This window comes from Sciurus carolinensis, chromosome X (assembly GCF_902686445.1).
Source record: "Sciurus carolinensis chromosome X, mSciCar1.2, whole genome shotgun sequence".
Lineage (NCBI taxonomy): Eukaryota > Metazoa > Chordata > Mammalia > Rodentia > Sciuridae > Sciurus > Sciurus carolinensis.
Window position 1 is genome coordinate 60293384 of NC_062232.1, and position 17363 is coordinate 60310746.

Below are 17363 nucleotides of genomic sequence, written 5' to 3' on the forward strand. Positions count from 1 at the left end.
CCATAAAACCCCAGAACAAGAGGGAGTTATTGTCAAAATGTGTACTGCTTTATCTGTCAAAAATCCCTGTATAGTCCCATCTCTGGGAACCCACTGACATTTCACCACACTGGCCTAGGATATTGGACCCAGTCTTATGGACCCAGTACAGCAACTGTGACCCCAGCAATCAAGCCCACTTAGTTCCTTATACTGCATGGGTCAGCTGTCTCAGCACAAAGGGAATGGAGAATTCCAGGGCACTGTCCTCTGGGAACAAGGGTGTGACCAATTCTACGTGAACTTGTGGCAAAGCTAGGACTGAAGGTGAGAACCCCAATAATCCCTGCTCACTACAGCCCCCAATAAGCCTTTCCTGTTGGGGTTGGAAGCCAGCACTGAAGTTGTGATCACCACCATCCTACCATCATGCCATCTTTGGGCATGTGCTGTTGTCAGGGCTGGGTGCAAACACCACAGAGGGATGCTGCAGATGTCATGCCTCCTCTTCCTATGCAGTGTGTAGGCCTGTGCTTCTTCCCAATCTGAGGACCAGTGCTTCAGGCCTCCCACTGTTATTGGTGCTACTAGCGTTAGAGTTTGCTATCAGTAGAGCTTGCCTCAGCAGTGCCTAAGGAAATGTCCATAATCTGACTGGTTCTACTACTTCCCTTGTCAGAGTAGTCACACAGTGGGCACCCCACACTTACTGCTAGCACCCCCACCCCTGCATGGGCTCAAGAAACTGTGATCTGGTGAAGAGAGGAAGGCTGAGAGGTTGCGGCCACCTTCCTGACCTCGAGCAGTGGTTGGCTTCTTCACATAGAATCTGGGAGTAGGAGATTCAGAATCAAATCTCTTCTCCCTCCCTCATCCTGTGAGATTTTTTTGATCTTCAGCTACATTCTTGCACCGTATCAGTCATGAGGACTAGCAACGTTACCAACAAGACTGATCCACGCTCCATGAGTTCCCTTGTATTCATTGGGAATCTCAACACTTTGGCGGTCAAGAAGTCAGGTCTGGAGGCAATCTTCTCGAAGTATGGCAAAATTGTGGGTTTTTCTGTCCATAACAGCTTTGCCTTCATTCAGTATGTTAATGAGAGAAATGCCCAGGCTGCTATAGCAGGAGAGGATGGCACAATGATTGCCGGTCAGGTTTTAGATATTAATCTGGCTGCAGAGCCAAAAGTGAAGGAAAAGCAGGTGTGAAAGGATCTGCAGTGGAGATGTATGGCTCCTCTTTTGACCTTGAACTATGACTTTCAACGTAATTATTATGACAGGATGTACAGTTACCCAGCATGTGTTCCTCCTCCTCCTCCTATTGCTAGGGCTGTGGTGCCCTCTAAACTTCCAGGGTGTATCAGGAAACACGTCCCAAAGGGGCAAAAGTGACTTCAATTCTAAGAGTGAACAGCAGGGATCTTCTAGTTTGGAAAGTTGAAAGGAGATGACCTTCAGGCCATGAAGAAGGAGCTGACCCAAATAAAACAAAAAGTGGATTCCCTCTGGAAAGCCTGGAAAAAATAGAAAAGGAGCAGAGCAAGCAAGCTGTAGACACAAAGAATGATAAATGGGAAGAGGAGCAGAGCAGCCGCTCACTGAACAAAGATGAAACTAATGTGAGGATGGAGTCTGAGGGGGGTGCAGATGACTCTGCTGAGGAGGGGACCTACTGGATGATGATGATGATGATAATGAAGATGGAGGATGACCAACTGGAGCTGATCAAGGATGAGGAAAAAGAGGCAGAGGAAGGAGAGGATGACAGAGACAGCACCAATGGCGAGGATGACTCTGAAGCACATAGTGGGGTTTAGAAATCTTATCCCATGATTTCTTTACCTAGGCGCTTGTCTAAGATCTAGATTTCACCAGAACCTCTCCCCCAGTGTCTTCAGCACATGCTCACTGTTCTCCCACTCTTCGTCCTTCCCACGTTCATTAATTTATATTGCCCTGCACCTAGTCCCATTTTCACTTCCTTGACGCTCCTAGTAGTTTTGTTAAGTCTTACCTTGTAATTTTTGTTTTTCAATTTTTATACCTCATTATGACTTAATAATTAAACGGATGCATGATTTTTATCAACTGTCTCCAAAACAATCTCTTTTTATGCAGAGAATACAGTTCTTTCCATTTATGCATGATTTCAGTAGTTGCTTCCCTAACTGCAAAGGCAATCTCATTTAGTTGTAGCACCTGAGAGCAACTTTGAGTTAGAAGGATGTGTGTTATCCCCCACATAATAGTCCAGTGTGGGACTGTTCAACACAAATGTAACAATGTATTTTTGTGAATGAGAGTTGGCATGTTAAATGCATCCTCTAGAAGAATAATTAGGGTAATAGTCTTTATTTCTAAAGTTGATACTGTGGGTTTTTTTAATTGTGAACAAATGGGGTACAACTTATTTCTCTGGTTGTACATGAAGTAGAGGCGTATCATTTGTGTATTCATACATTTACATAAGGGAATGGTGATTGATTCATTCTGTTATTTTTCCTCCCACTCCACCCTTCCCACCTCTCTTTTCCCTCTATATAGTCCCTCCTTCCTCCATTCTTGCCTCCCTCACACCCCCCAATATGTATCATCATCCACTTATCAGTAAGATCATTTGTCCTTTGGTTTTTTGAGATTGGCTTATCTCACTTAGCATGATATTCTCCAATTTCATCCATTTGCCTGCAAATGCCATAATTTTATTATTCTTTCTGGCTGAGTAATATTCCATTTTATATATATATATATATATATATATATATATATATATATATATATACAACAGTTTCTTTATCCATTCATCAATTGAAGGACATTTACGTTGGTTCCACAATCTGGCTATTGTGAATTCAGCAGCTATGAACATTGATATGGCAGCTAAATCTCTGTAGTATGCTGATTTTAAGTCCTTTGGGTATAGGCCAAGGAGTGGGATAGCTGGGTCAAATGGTGGTTCCATTCCAAGTTTTCTAAGGAGTCTCCAGAGTGGCTGCACTAATTTGCAACCCCACCAGCAATGTATGAGTGGACCTTTTTCACCACATCCTCTCCAACACCTATTGTTGCTTGTATTCTTGATAATCACCATTCTAATTGGGGTGAGATGGAATCTTAGGGTAGTTTTGATTTGCATTTCTCTTATTACTGGGGATGTTGAACATTTTTTCATATATCTGTTGATTGCTTATAGATCTTCTTCTGTGAAGTGTCTGTTCATTTCCTTACCCATTTGTTGATTGGGTTATTTGTAGTCTTGGGTAGTGTTTTTTGAGTTCCTTATATATTCTGGAGATTAGTGCTCTATCTGAAGTATGAGTGGCAAAGATTTTCTCCCACTCTGTAGGCTCTCTCTTCACATTGCTGATAGTATCCTTTGCTGATAGAAAGCTATTTAGTTTGAATCTATCCCAGTTATTGATTCTTGATTTTATTTCTTGTGCAATGGACGTCCTGTTAAGGATGTCTGATCCTAAGCTGACATGTTGAAGATTTGGACCTACTTTTTCTTCTACAAGCTGCAGAGTCTCTGGTCTGATTCCAAGGTCCTTGATCCATTTTGAGTTGAGTTTTGTGCAGGGTGAGAGATAGGGGTTCAGTTTCATTCTGTTGCATATGAATTTCCAGTTTTCACAGCACCATTTGTTGAAGAGGCTATCTTTTCTCCATTGCATGTTTTTGGCACCTTTGTCTAGTATAAGAAAACTGTATTTATTTGGGTTTGTGTCTGTGTCTTGTATTCTGTACCATTGATCTAACTGTCTATTTTGGTGCCAATACCATGCCGTTTTTGTTACTATTACTTTGTAGTACTGTTGAAGTTCTGGTATTGTGATACCCCCTGCTTCACTCTTCCTGCTAAGGATTGCTTTAGCTATTCTGGGTTTCTTATTCTTCCAGATGAATTTCATGATTGCTTGCTCTATTTCTGTGAGGTACGTCATTGGGATTTTAATTGGAATTGCATTGAATCTGTATAGCAGTTTTGGTAGTATGGCCCTTTTGACAATGTTAATTCTGCCTATCCAAGAACATGGGAGATCTTTCCATCTTCTAAGGTTTTCTTCAATTTCTTTCTTTAGTGTTCTGTAGTTCTCATTGTAGAGGTCTTTCACCTCTTTTGTGAGATTGATTACCAAGTATTTTATTTTTTTTGAGGCTATTGTGAATGGAGTAGTTTTCCTAACTTCTCTTTCTGAGGATTCATTACTTATGTGTAAAAATGCATTGGATTTATGAGCATTGGTGTTATATCCTGCTACTCTACTGAATTCACTTATGAGTTCTAAAAGTTTTCTGGTGGAATTTCCAGGTTCCTCTAAATATATAATCATGTCATCAGCGAACAGGGATAGTTTGAGTTCTTCTTTTCCTATTCGTATCCCTTTAATTTCTTTGGTCTGTCTAATTGCTCTGGCTAGAGTTTCGAGGACAATGTTGAATAGAATGGTGAAAGAGGGCATCCCTGCCTTGTTCCAGTTTTTAGGGGTAATACTTTCAGTTTTTCACCATTTAGAATGATGTTGGCCATGGGTTTAGCATAGACAGCTTTTCCAATGTTAAGGAACGTTCCCACTATCCCTATTTTTTCTAGTGTTTTGAGCATGAAGGGGTGCTGTATTTTATCAAATGCTTTTTCTGCATCTATCGAAATAATCATGTGATTCTTGACTTTAAGTCTGTTGATATGGCGAATTACATTTATTGATTTCTGAATGTTGTACCAACCTTGCATCCCTGGGATCAAACCCACTTGATCGTGACGTACTATCTTTTTAATATATTTTTGTACGTGATTTGGTAAAATTTTGTTAAGAATTTTTGCGTCAATGTTCATTAAGGATATTGATCTGAAATTTTCTTTCCTCAATGTGTCTCTATCTGGTTTAAGTATCAAGGTGATATTGAATTCATAGAATGAGTTTGGGAGGGTTCCCTCTTCTTCTATTTCATGGAATACTTTGAGGAGTATTGAGATGAGCTCTTCTTTAAAAGTTTTGTAGAACTCGGCTGAGAACCCATCTGGTCCTGGACTTTTCTTTGTTGGTAGGCTTTTGATGACTTCTTCTATTTCATTACTTGAAATTGATCTATTTAAATTGTCTATGTCCTCCTGGTTCAGTTTGGGTAAATCATAGGTCTCCAGAAACCTGTTGATGTCTTCAAGATTTTCTATTTTGTTGTAGTTTAATTTTCAAAATAGCTTCTAATTATGTTTGTATTTTAATCGTGTCTGTCGTGATATTTCCTTGTTCATTTTGAATTTTAGTAATTTGAGTTTTCTCTCTCCTTTTCGTTAATGTGGCTAAGAGTTATCAATTTTGTTTATTTTTTCAAAGAACCAACTTTTATTTTGTCAATTTTTTCAATTATTTCTTTTGTTTCAATTTCATTAATTTCAGCTCTGATTTTAACTATCTCCTGTCTTCTACTACTTTTGGTGTTGATCTGTTCTTTTTCTAGGACTTTGAGCTGTAGTGTTAGGTCATTTATTTGGTGATTTTTTTCTTCTTTTATTGAATGTGCTCCATGAAATACATTTTCCTCTAAGTACTGCTTTCATAGTGTCCCAGAGATTTTGATGTGTTGTATCTTTAATCTCTTTTACCTCTAAGAATTTCTTTTATTTCCCCCCAATGTCTTCTGTTATCCATTCATCATTCAATAGCATATTATTTTATCTCCAGGTGTTGGAGTAGTTTCTGTTTTTTATTCTATCATTTATTTCTAATTGCAATCCATTATGTTCTGATAGAATACAAGTTAGTATCTCTACCTTCCTGTATTTGCTAACAGTAGCTTTGTGGCATAATATATGGTCTATTTTAGAGAAGGATCCATGTGCTACTGAGAAGAAAGTGTATTTGCTCTTTGTTGGATGGTATATTCTATAAATATCCATTAAGTCTAAAGTATTGATTGTGTTATTGAGATCTATGGTTTCTTTTTCAATTTTTGTTTGGAAGATCTGTCCAGTGGGGAGAGAGGTGTGTTAAAGTCACCTAGGATTATTGTGTTGTGGTCTAATTGATTCCTGGAATTGAGAAGGATTTTCTTGACGTACATGGATGAGCCACTGTTTGGGGCATAGGTACTTATGATTGTTATGTCTTGCTGATTTATGCTTCCCTTAAGCTGTCTGAAATGTTCTTCTTTATCCCTTCTGACTAACTTTGGCTTGAAGTCCACTTTATCTAATATAAGGATGGTATGTGCATGGTATGTTTTTTTCCCATTCTTTCACCTTTAGTATGTGGGTATCTATTTCTGAAATGAATTTCTTGCAGGCAGCATATTTTTGGGTCTTTCTTTTTAATCCAATCTGCCAGTCTATGTCTTTTGATTCATAGGCTTAGGCCATTAACATTCAGGGTTATTATTGAGATGTCACTTGTATTTCTGGTCATTTTGGTTTATTTTTGGTTTTTAACTTGACTTGGTTTCTCATTTAATCAGTATTCCTTTAGGGTAGTTCCTCCCTGTGCTGACATACATTGTTGTTTTTCATTTCTTCCTCATATAATATTTTGCTGAGAATGTTCTGTAGGGAAGGCTTTCCATTTGTAAATTCTTTTAACTTTTGTTTATCATGGAAGGATCTTATTTCATTGTCAAATCTGAAGGTAAGTTTTGCTGGGTATAAGATTCTTGGTTGGCATCCATTTTCTTTCAGAGCTTGAAAAATGTTGTTCCAGGCCCTTCTAGCTTTTAGGTTTGGGTTGAAAATCTGCTGATATCTGTATTGGTTTCCCCCTGAATGTAATTTGGTTTTTTTTCTCTCCTAGCCTTTAAAATTTTGTCTTTATTTTTATGTTAGGTATTTTCATTATAATGTGTTCTGACCCATCTATTGAGTGACATAAAATGCTGCTAGTTTTGAGTGGAGCCCAGAACAGGAAAAGGCTCTGCAATATGTCCAGGATGCTGTTCAGTCTGCTTTCTCTCTTGGTCCATATGATCCAGCAGATCCAGTAGTACTCTCAAGTACTACTATGTCAGTGGCAGATAGGGAGGCTGTTGGAGACTTTGGCAGATTGCCACAGGAGAATCACAGAGGAGGACCTTGGGATTTTGGAGCAAGGCCCTTGTCTTATCTGTAGACAGCTAATTTCTCTTTGAAAAAAAGCTCTTGGTCTGCTACTGGACCTTGGTGGAAAATGAATGCTTAACTGTGGGTCATCAAGTGACCATATGAAATGAGCTTCCCTCATGAACTGTGTGTTATCTGACCCACCAATCCATTCAATTGGATACCTACAACCTCAGTCATCATCAAATGAAAGTATGTATGTGATGGAGCCAAGGAGGGTCCTGAAGGCACAAGAAATTTGCATGAAGAAGTGGCTTAAATGCCCATGGTTCCTACTCCCGCTACAATGTCCTCTGTCCCTTGGTATGAACCTATGTCTTTGTGGAGTGTAACCTGGTATAAATTGACAGGAAGAGAAGATTAAGACCTGGCTTACAGATGGTTCTTCACGAAATGCTTATACTACCTGAAAGTGGACAGCTGTAGTACTAGTGGCCTGTTCTGGAACATCCCTGAAGGATGGTGGTGAAGAGAAATCTTCAGAGTGTGTAGAACTTTGAGCAATGTAAGTGGTTTAACATTATACTTTGAAGAAAAGATGACAAATATTTTAGACCTGCCAGGAATAAAAGTGTGGTTCACCCTTCCAGGTAAATGTCGAGACTGGCTGAAGTGCCTGCTGAAGGCAGAGGGAATACATAATGGGTAATAGAAGACAGTAGACATAATACCAATGATAACCACACGACTAGTTACAGAAATGAGGATTGCAGTTGTCATAAGTTTCTTGCTTATTTTGTTAAGAATATGCTTGCATACATACAGACATATTAAGTGGGTATTTTTGTTTACTCTTATTCCTTTATCATGCAATAAAATATTAATTACAATATCAGTGCTTAAAGTGTTAAATCTATCTTATACTATTTAAGTTGTAAGATGTAAGAAGAGAAAGCAACAGTCAAAAATCAGTCTCCTATTCTGGGAAAGGAATTAGTGCATTTTTGGTTATACACAGGATGGCTATATCATGTTAAGCAGGATTATGACCTTGCTATTGTGTTTACTTGGAGATTAAGTGTGATTTAAAGAGAGATGTTTAAATGCCAAGTTGATAAGGGGTGGATTTGTGATGGTTATTCTGGATTGTCAAATTGATTGGATTAAGGGATGCCTAGGATTAAGAGAGCTCTAGGTGTGCCAGTGTGGGCATTTTGAGTGATGTTCAATGTGTAGGATAGCAAATTGAGGAATAAGACACCCTGAATGTGAGTGGCACAGTGCAATAGGCTGGGAACCTGGGTGGAACAAAATGTAGAAGAAGGAGGAAACCAAAGCAGATACAAGCTTGATTCTTCTTGAGCGGGTACTTTGGTTGCTGCTGTGATTGCTTGGAGGTGGGTCCGTTGATTGACATGAGTACATCAGACTCCACCTCCATCCTTCTTCCAGAATGGACTTTGATCAGCAGTTTTCCAGAGTTTCCTGACCTTCAGTCTCAAACTGGAATTGTATCAATGGTCCTACTTGTTCCGAGTCTCTAGCTTCTTGGACTGTGCAGCTACTGGTTCAAGACCGATTCCTCCAGCTTGATTCTTCCTTCTGCAGATGGCCACTGGGGGACTAGCCAACTTCTGATCATGTAAACTAATCTAACAAATCCTTTTTTATAATCAAATGTGTGTGTGTGTGTGTGTGTGTGTGTGTGTGTGTATGGAGAGAGAGAGAGAGAGAAGATTTCCTGTCAGTTCTGTTCCTGTGAAGTACCCTAATAGAAGAGTTTGATCTCTCTCACATAAAATTTCTATACTTTACTGTCCTTTACACCATTTATCTTTGATCTTGCAATTTACATTTTTAATGTGTATTCTTAAGCAATTTATTGTGGTTTTAGTTGTTTGCAATTATATTGATTTTTAACATTCATACTATAGATATATAATTCACAACCACAATTTCAGTCTTATGGTATTCTGGAATTAAATACATATTTATCTCTACCCATAAGTTTTATATTTTTGTATATATTCATGATAGAAATTATTTTCCTTTCATTTCCTCTTGAATATTTCCCTGAAACATTTTTGGTATGGTAATTCTAGTAGTTATGAATTCAACTTTTCATTTAAGGCTTTATTTGTCCTTCATTTCTGAAGGGCAGCTTTGTTAGGTGTAGTATTCTTGCTTGGAAGATTTTTCTTTAAACCCTTTGAATATACCATCTCCTTTTCTCCTGGCCTACAAGGTCTCTGCTGAGAAATCTGCAGATATTCTAATGGTCTTCCTTTATATGTAAATTTTTGTTTTTTTCCTTTGGTTTTAGAATTCCCTCTTTGTCTTTGACTTGACAGTTTGATTATAATGTGCCTTTTTGGAATGTCTTTGAATTGTATCTGGGGACTTTTGAGCTTCACTGGTGTGGATGCCCATTTCTCTCTCTCAAGACTTGAGCAGTTTTCAGTAATCATTACATTGAGTAACATTTCTATTCCCTCCCATGTATGTTCTTCTGAACTTTCCACAATCCACAAATGTTTGCTTAATGGTGTCCTGTAAATGCTATATGTTTTCTTCACTTTCTCATTCTTTTAAATTTTTCTTTTTACTTATCCTTTCACAAGACCAGTCTTTAAATTAAAATATTCTTTATTTTACTTAATAGAGCCTGCTGTTAAATATTTCTCTTTTTTTTTCGTTCACTGAATTCTTCAACTCCAAGGTTTCTTTTTAGTTCTTTTTAATGATACCTTTCACTTTGTTGAATGTTTAATTCGGAAAATGGATCATTTTCCTGATTTAATTGAATTGTCTAATAACATCTTATTGTATTGCTCTGAGTTTTGTTAAAAGCATTATTTTGATCATAATTCCTTTTTAGTCAATTCCTAAATTTCCATTTCTTTAGGGTCAGTTACTAGAGAATTAGAGTCCCTTTGGTATTGTAGTGTTTCCTTTTTTCATGTTTCTTGTGTTCCTGCATTGATGTCTATACATCTGGTGAGAGAGTTATCTCTTCCAAACTTTACAGAGTGCTTTTGTAGGGAAAGACTTTCACCTGCAGATGGAAATGAGGGTGATGGTTGTGCAGGATGCAACTCCTCTGGTTCTGTGTGGGCAGATGCACATTTACCTCTGTGCATCCTTTTCAGTTGTCATAAATATCAGTGAAGACTGTGTGTGGGCAGTGGTCTGGGCTGCAGGAGTTTGGGGCAGTGATGGTGGCTATGTAGGTTATTGGGGCAAGGGCTTCAATATCCCTTCTGTTTTTATCTTCCCTATAGTACAGATTCTTAACTGAGGGTATCTTTCTTAGTGTTGGATTTGACATGACTTAAAGGTAGTCAAATGGGCACTGGAAAACAAGCATATCTAATTGGAGAAGTTATAGAATCAGGTTCCTGGGATTGCAGTCTTGTGAAACTATTGCAGTACCTGGAGCTTGTGGCACAGGCTCACTTTCTAAGGTACAAGTGGGCTGTACAGTCCTACTAAGCTGAGGTATGCTCTGGAGCATACCCTAGCAGCTTGTGCCCAGGATGCTGAGATGTAGTTATGATTCTGCTCCTGGGGGCATGCTGGAGCATTAGGTTAGCTCTAGGGAAGGAAGGATGCTTTAGATGCTCAAAGCCCAGGGAGAAACAGCTGAAATTCAAGACTCAGAACCAATAGTGCATACTGGTATAGAATCTCATAAAGCTATCTTATTCATGTAAAAGAAACACCATTTTGTTCATTGTAGGTGATATCACTCCTTCATTTATATACCAAGTACAATCCACCACCTATATTTTGTGTGCTTTTACAGGGAATCATGGTTTCACACTTTACTTTTTTCTTTTCTATATGGTTGAAAGCATGCCAAAGAATAATACTTCATTACATAAAAAAAATCATGTGAAATCCAAATTTTGGTGTCTATAAATAAAGTTTTGTTGGAAGATAGTCATATTCATTCATTTATTTGTTGTCTATAGATGCTATCTTGCTACAATAGCAGTGTTCAATCATTGTAACAGTAGTTGTGGCAGAATCTGGCTTGTAGAACCTAAGCTATTAATTTTCTGACCCTTCACAGGAAAGATTTGCCACAGTGATCTAAAACAGTGAGTTTTCAAACTATTTAAATTCATGCAATTTTTTCAACTAAATCTTACTAGTACCCCTGATAAATAAAAAAGTGAAACTGGAGCTTCTTCTGGCTCTTTGTCAGTAGCCATTGAAGAACTACAATATAACACTGTTGCATTGTGGAACATCTGGCAACTCACTGATCTAAAGCAAGCACAGCTGAAACTAACACAAAAATATATCTTTCACATCACCCCTACGACATGCAGTGTCATGAAAGTGGCATAGGTGCATGAAGAACCATATTTTGATTCCATGTATTTTTGTTTTCTAGTATATGTATTTAATGCTATACATTTCTCTCTAAGTACTTATTTTGTTGCATCCCTCAACTTTTGATATGTTGTATTTTCATTTAAAGTATTTTTGAACTTTCTCTTGAGACTTTGTTGAACTATGTACTATTGAGAAGTATGATTACTCTCCATGTATCTGGAACTTTCCAACTATTTTTGTTATCAATTTACAGTTTAATTCCAATTTGATCTGAGAGTATACTTTGTATAATTTCTACTCTTTTAAACATATTGATTAGGGTGAATTTTACAGCCCAAATGTGATGAATCATGGTGATTGTTCCATGTGAGCATGAGAAGAATGTGTGTTCTGTAGTTGTTGGATTAATTATTTTATAAATGTCGATTAGATACTGTTGACTGATGGTGCTATTCAGTTGAAAAATATCTTTATTGATTTTCTGAATGCTAGATCTATTAATCATTCATAGAGTGGTGATTAAATACCCAACTATAACAGAAGATTACCTATTTCTTTTTAATTCTATTAGTTTTTGCCTCATGTATTGTGACACAATGTTTTTTGGGTGTATACACATTAGGTATTATTATGTCTTCTTGGATAGGTGATTTATTTATTGTTACATAATGCTCCTCTTTATTCCTCACTGTTTTGTATGAAATTAATATAGTTCCTGTGGTTCTTTTCTTATTACTGTTAGCATGGTATTATTTTTGTCTGTTCCTTTAAATTTACCTATTCTTTTTATTGAAGAGGGTTTCTTATAGACAACATATAGTTGGGACGTTTATGTTTTTACTTATTCTGACAATCCTTTTCTTTTACTAGATGTGTTGATTATTGATATAGTAGAATTATTCACCTATCATATTTGTTATTGTTACATATTCCTTGCTCTTTTGCTTTGTTTCTTATTGTCTTCCACTCATTTTCTGCCATCCCTAAGATTTGGGGGTAATTTATTAAAAATTATATAACTGTGATAAAATACATATAGCATAAAATTTACCATATGATCCATTTTAAAGTTTATAGCTAAGTGGTATTAAGTACATTCACATTAGTTTGCAAACATCATCATTCTTATACATCTCCATAACTATTTTTATCTTGCAAACTTAAAACTCTGTATCTGTTTTAAAAAAAAGTTGACCCTCCCTCCTGTCCTTAGCCCTTGGCATTATACTTTCTTTCTTTAGGAATGTGACTAGGTAACTCACATGGTGGGATCGTATAGTATTTCTCTTTTGTGACAAGCTTATTTTACTTATCATGTTGTCTTCAAGGTTTGACTATGTTCTAATGTGTCAGAATTTCTTTCCTTTTTAAGGCATAACATTGCATTATGTGAGCATACAAAATTTTATTTATGTATGAATTTTTCAGTTAACACTTGTGGCCACTTTCAACTTTTGATATTTGTGAATAATGTTTTTATGAATATGAGTGCAAAAATGTCTGTTTGAATCCTTGCCTTAAATTAGTTTGGGTATACACCAGAAATGCAATTGCCTTATAATGTAGTAATTCAATTTTAACTTTTGGAGGAATAACCATACTGTTTTCCTTAGTGGATGCAATATTTTACTTGGTAACCAATAATTCAGCAATGCTCTTATTTCTCTGAACCCTAACCAACACTCTTGTTTTCTGATTTTTTGGAATATTTTTTAGTTGTAGGTGGAAACACTATCTTTATTTTATTTATTTATGTTTATGTGGTTCTGAGGATTGAACTCAGTGCCTCACATAGACTAGATGAGCATTCTACTGCTGAGTCACCACCCCAGTCCCTGTTTTCTGATTTTTTAAAGTAATACATTTATTTTATTTTATTTTACTTTTAAAAATATTTTGTACAGACTGCATTTTGATTCATTGTACACAAATGGGGTACATCATTTCATTTCTATGGTTGTGCATGAATGTAGATTCATAGCTTTCTCCTAACAGGGTTGAGGTGATACATCTCATTATGTTTTCCTTGTTTACATTTCCCTTATGAATATATTCTTTGCAGAAATGTCTGTTCAAGTTCTTTACTAAATTTAGTCATTTTTTTGTGTTTGAGTTGGAGGAATTTATTATGTAATGTGGATATTAATGCCTTATCTGACATGTGAGTTGCAAATATTTTCTCTCATATGAGTTGTCCTTTTAATTTGTTGATTATATTCTTTGCATTGAAGTTTTTAATTTTGATATTATCCAATTTATCAATTTTTGTAAGTTGTAACTTTTGGTGTCATATCCAAGAAATCATTTTTAAATGAGTTAATGGATTACAGTTTAACTGTAATATTTGGATGTTTACTCCATTTTTTATGAATTTAGTTTTTATTTCACTTTTGTATATACTATAAGTAAGTGTCCATTCTTTCACATTTGGATATACAGTTTTTCCATTATTTGTTGAAAAGATTGCCTATTCCTTTTCACTGAATGGTTTTGACATGGTTCTCAATTCCATTTGACCATATCTGCAAGGATTTATTCAAGAGCTCTTTATTCTATCAAATCATGCTATATGTCCATCTTTATGCAAGTACCATACCATTTTGTTTACTATACCTTTGTAGTAAGTTTTGAAATCAGAAATAGGAGTTTGCCAAAATCATTCTTTCTTTCAAGATAGTTTTGCATTTGGGCTCCCTTGATATTTCATATGAAGTTTAGCATGGACTTTTTCTATTTCTGCAAAAATATTCTTAGGATTTTTGATAAGGAGCACATTAAATTTGTAATAATAATTTGGTTAATACTGACTTTTAACAACATTAAGTCTTAATCCATGAGCATAACCTTTCTACTTAACTGTTGTCATTTTAATTTTGGCAATGATTAACAGTTTCAGTGTTCATGATTTTTGCCTCCTTGGTTAAGATTATTTCTAAGTAATGCATTGTGTTTGTACTTTTCGTAAATTGAATTACTTCCTTAATTTCTTTTTCAGATTTTTTTTTGTGGTTAATGTGTTGATTTTGGTTTGTTGAATTTGTATCCAGAAACTTTGTTCAAATTGTTTTTTATTTATACGAGGGTGTTTTTTTTTTTTTTTAATGATTATGGGATTGTAGAGTTTTCTTAATATCATGTGATCTGAAAAAAGAGATAATTTTACCTGTTATTTTCCAATGTGAAAACTTTTTATTCTTTGCCTTGTCTAATTGCTCTGGATAACTTTCTTTAGCATGTTAAATGGCATGACAAAAGAGGCTTCTCTGGTTTTAATCAAACATTTTATATGAATCCATTTTATACCACTTATAATTTTTGCTATTTTTATAGTTGCCTCAGACTTTGCAATATACATTTATAACTAAACTAAATCTCTTTTCAAATAACACTATACTGCATTAAAGACAGTGCAAGCGCCTTTTGACAGTGTATTCCTACCCATCTGTCTCTCCCACCTCCTATTACATTACTGCCACTCAATTTGCTTATTCATAGACTATAATCACTCAATACTTGGATACTTTTATTATTTAAAACAAACCACTACCTATTAGATTAAATAAAACATGGATATAAAATATTTACTTACCTTCATGTATTCCTTCTCTACTACCCTTTGTTTATATAGATCCTAGATTCTAACAAACATGATTTTCCTTTTTCTCTAAAAAAATTAACATCTCTTGGAATAGAGGTTTATGGGTGACAAAGTCCATCAATTTTTCTTCGTCTAAGAAAATGTTTCTTTTTCAATTATGAAGAATAATTTTGGGGGATACAAATTTCAAGGTACTGGCTCTTTTCTATGAGCACTTCACTTTCTTCTTACTTGCATAGAAGCAAGAAAATTATTATGTAATGCTTACCCTTGCTTTTCTATAGTAATTCTTTTTTATTGGTGCATTATAAATATACATAATAGTGAAATCCATTATGCCATATTTGTACATGTTTGTAACATAATTTGATTAATCTTATTCTTATATCTGTATAAAGTGTATTTCCCTCATAGATCCTTTTTTTAATTTTTCATTTAATTTTTATTTTTATAACTTTATTTTATTTATTTATGCATTTTATGTTATGCTGAGGATTGAACCCAGTGCCTCATATGTGCTAGGCAAGTGCTGTACCACTGAGCTACATCCCCAGCTTCATCCCTCCTAGATTCTTTAAATACTTTTTATTTTCTTTGATTTTTCTGAATTTTTTTGGTGAATATTAATTATACTGAGTAGTGGTTTCATTGTGGTATTTTTGTACATGCATATAACATAATTTGATCACCTTTACTTTCCAAATACTTCCTTTATCTTTCTTTGATCCTCTTCTTTTACACTAATTGTCCCCCTTCTACATTATGATGTCCTTCCCCACCCTCTTTCAACTTCCGTATATGAGAAAAAGCATACTAGTTTCCCTGAGTCTGGTCTATCTTGCTCAGCATGATGTTCTCCAGTTTCATCCATTTACCAGCAAGTGCCATAATTTCATTCATTTTTATGGTTGACTAAAACTCCATTGTGCATAGATAGCACATTTTTAATTTTTTAAATGTTTATTCTATTTAGTTATACATGATAGTAGAATGCATTTTGATTTATTGTACACAAATGGAGTACAACTTTTCATTTCTCTGGATGTGCACAATGTAGAGTCACACCATTCATGTAATCTTACATGTACATAGGGTAATGATTTCTGTCACATTACACATCTTTCCTTCCCCTCAACCCCTCCCCTCATTTCCCTCTACATGATCCAACATTCCTCCATTCTTCACTAGTGCCTGCCCCTTACCCCCATTATGTATCAGCATCCACCTGTCAGAGAAAACTTTCGACCTTTGATTTTTTGGGATTGACTTATTTCACTTAGCATGATATTCTCCAACTCCATCCATTTACCTGCAAATGCCATAATTTTATTCTTCTTTATGGGTGAGTAATATTCCATTGTATAGCAAATTTTTGATCCATTCATCTAATGATGGGCACTGAGACTGATTCTTTAACTTGGCTTTTGTGAATTGTGCCATGAGAAACATGGGCACGCATGTATTTCTAAAGTATACTGACTTTATTTCTTTTGGATAATCACTAAAGAGTGGTATAGCTGGATCATATGGTAATTGTAATTTTGAAATCCATATTGATTTCCATAGTGACTGTACTAGTTTACATTCCCATCAACATCATACAAGAGTTCCTTATTCGTCCGCATTCTCCTCAGCATTTATTTTGTTTTTTATTTTTATTTTTAAAATTTGTTCTACTTAGCTATACATGACAGTTGAATGCATTTTGACATATCATACATATTATTTTTTTAACCACGGATTGAACCTAGAGGGACACGTAACCATGGAGTCATATCCCCAACCCTTTAAAAATTTTTTATTTTGTCACAGGTTCTTGCTAAGTTGCTTAGAGCTTCATATATTGCTGATGCTGACTTTAAACTTGCAATCATCCTGTTTTAGCCTCTTGAGCTGCTTACATTATAGGTATGAACCACCAAGCCCAGCTGTATTTGTATTATTGAAGATTACCAACCTGACTAGGGTGAGATGAAATGCCAGTGTGATAGTGATAAGCATTTTCCTAATGGCTAAAAATGATGAATATTTTTAATAAAATTTTTGGACATTTGTATTTTTTTAGAAGTGCCCATTTAGTTCATTTGGTTATTTATTGATTGGAATACTTTTTAATGTTGATATTTTTAGTTCTTTATGTATTTGTATATTAATCATCTAATGAGATTAGCTGACAAATCTTTACTTTCTCTTGTCTACAAGTTGTGTCTTATACTCTTAATTTTTTCCTTTACTGTGCATAAACTTTTAAGTCAGAGTCATTTCATTTATTGATTCTTCCACTTATTTCCTGAGTTATTAGACTTCTCTTCAGGATATCTTTGCTTGGAGTAACATGTTGAAGTGTTTCTCCTAATTTTCTTCTAACAGTTGCAAAGTTTGTGGTCTTACAATTAGCTTTTTG

At 35.5% G+C, this 17363-nt stretch overlaps 1 pseudogene; it reads left to right on the plus strand.

Moving 5' to 3' along the window:
- The first annotated feature begins 902 nt into the window (after positions 1 to 902).
- Positions 903 to 1840, plus strand: LOC124971517 (heterogeneous nuclear ribonucleoproteins C1/C2-like; annotated as a pseudogene).
- Positions 1841 to 17363: the final 15523 nt, after the last annotated feature.